Raw genomic sequence first — 2,714 nt, forward strand, 5'->3', positions numbered from 1 at the left:
AGCCTTTGTTGGCACTCATCAAGCAAAGTTCATAGCTCTCTCTCTCTCTCTCTCTCTCTCTCTCTCTTTCTCCTCTATCTCTCTTTGTCTTAGTCTCTATCCTTCTCTCTCCCTCTATCTCTCCTCTCTCTCTCTCTCTCTGTGACTGCCCTTTCTTTCTGTATCTCTTTCTCTCTCCCTCTCTTTTTATATTCCTCTCTTGCGCTCTCTCTCTCTCCCTTTTCTCTCTCTCTTTTAGTTTTTCTCTCCTTCCTCTCTCTCTCTCCTTTGTCTCTTTCCTTCTCTCTTTCTACTCTCTCTCCATTGTCTCTCTCTATCTGTCTATTTCTCCTTCTCTCTCTCTCTTCTCTAAAGCTGAATTATATTCTCCTTCTCCATTTCTAATTTTATTGCATTTGCTTCCAGTATAAATTACGTTTTCTTTATCTGTACGTCCGTATTATCCATTCTTTCTTTCTTCTTCTTCTTCTGCTTCTTTTTATTCTCCTTCTCCTTCTTCCTCCTCTTTGTCCTCTTCTTCTTTTTCTCCTCCTCCTCCTCCTCCTCCTGATCTTTTTCCTTTTATTCTCTTTCTCTGTCCGTTCCTCTAAATCTTAATTTTATTTACAGTCGTCCCTCGTTCACTCACTCTCAGGAAGGAAGAAGGAAGAAGGAGAAGAATAAGAGGAATATTGAATATTTATATTAATCAAATCAAATAAAAACAATGAGAAAGAATTGAGAAGAAGAAGAAGAAGGAGGAGGAGGAGGAGAAGAAGAAGAAGAAGAAGAAGAAGAAGAAGAAGAAGAAGAAGAAGAAGAAGAAGAGGAGGAAAATATTAAACAGAGGAAAGGGGAAAGAGAAGGAGAAGAAAATAAATAAATAAAAACAATGAATACAAGAAGGATAAGAAGAAGAAGAAGCAGAAAAAGAAGAAGAAGAAGAAGAAGAAGAAGAAGAAGAAATAATTCAAAGAAATAGTTGAAAGAGAGGAAGTCAAAGAAGAAGGAAGAAGAACAAAATAAAAACAAAGAGAAGAACTAGAAGAATACGGAAAGCTAGAAGAAAGGAAAACAGTAAACAGTTTCCAATTCCCAGACTGCCCCAGAATAAAAATGCTTCGATAATTGTCCCATAATTCACGGAAAGGATACGGGTCCAAACTATAGGGCAGGGCCGTATTCAGACTATTCAGGGCTGGGAGGGCCGAAGGGGCCCGCCCTCCCCCTCGAGCTTCATTTTTCTCCTCTCCTGCAGGCCAGACTCTAAAAAATTTGGAGCATCCACCTCCCGTATATCACTGTTTGGACCCTTGGTCCCCCCTCGACAAAATCCTGGATTCGGCCCTGCTATAGGGTAATCCCATCTGCTTGTATGGTCATTTAAGGACAAATAGTTCAACTTTTCCCCTTCTGTACTTTGTTTTTTTTTTATGTCTCTTATCCACTATCCAAAGTTTTCTTGTTCTTTTTCCAGTCTTCCTTCTTCTCCTTTGCTTTTTCTTCTTTGTCCATTTTTTTTTTAATTGTTATTGTTCTTCTTCTTTTTGTGATTTGTTCTTGTTCCCATTATTATATTTCGTTAGTCTTTCCTTTTTCTTTTCTTCGTTTGGTTCTTCCTCTTTTTCTTCTTCTTCTCCTCCTCCTCCTCCCCCCTCTCCTTTCTTTTTCTTCTTGTTCCTACTTTATTCTTATTTTTCTTTTTCTTCCTATTCCCCTATTATTCTTTCTTTCTCTTCTCCTTCATAGTAAAACATAATTTCAACTTCAAAACTCTTCCCCCCACTCCTATGTTAGCCACATCCCAATCAAAAGTTTTTGCCTGCAGGGTTTGAGATATCTTATTTTGATATGGCTGCGGTTTTTGATTAATTCATTTCGTTCTCCCTCTTTCATATCTATCTATTATCAATCTCTCTCACTCTCCCCCTCTCCTCTTCCTCTCTCTCTATTAAAGATAAATTTTCTTGCCACTTATATACCCACGTGGCTTTCTGTCTCCGTCTCTCTTCACCTTGATTTCGTTATCTCTCTCTCTCTCTCTCTCTCTCTCTCTCTCTTCTCTTTATACCTCTCCTTCCCTCTTTCTGTCTCTCTCAATCCCATATCTCTTTTACTTTCCTTTCAGTTTTTTTCTGTCTACTGTCTACAAAAATGTCTACTTATATATGTTGTGAAAAGGTAACTACCTATAACTTACTAATTATCCATATACATTATGTTCAATAAGGTTTTTAATTACAGTAGGTAGGTAGGTAGATATTAATATCATCAGATTGAGCAAACCTGTTTTTTTTTTTTTTTTCTTTTACACTTATGTATTTAGGAGAGGAGCTCACCTCTATATAAGTTTAATTTAAGCTTAGGAGGTGTATTTATTGTTTATTTATATTGTTGTAAATAAAGTTAAAGTTCAAATTCAAATTCAAATTCAAATTCTCTCTCTCTCATACACAAACTCTCTCTCTCACTCACTCACTCACTCTCTCTCTCTCTCTCTCTCTTCATCCCTACATTCCTCTCTTTCTCCCTCTTTCAATTTCTCTTTGTAATTCTCTCTTTATTTTTCTCTAATTCTCTCTCTTTCTCTCTCTCTCTCTCTCTCCAATTTTACACGTGGTTCTCTTTCTACATGATTGTGTGTGTCTCTCTCTCTCCCTCACTCACACACACACTCTCTTTTCTCTCTCTCTTTCTCTCAGTTTATCTCTCCCTCTCTCTCTCTCTCTCTCTCT

The sequence above is a fragment of the Diaphorina citri genome, unplaced genomic scaffold (assembly GCF_000475195.1).
Source record: "Diaphorina citri unplaced genomic scaffold, Diaci psyllid genome assembly version 1.1 scaffold3326, whole genome shotgun sequence".
Lineage (NCBI taxonomy): Eukaryota > Metazoa > Arthropoda > Insecta > Hemiptera > Psyllidae > Diaphorina > Diaphorina citri.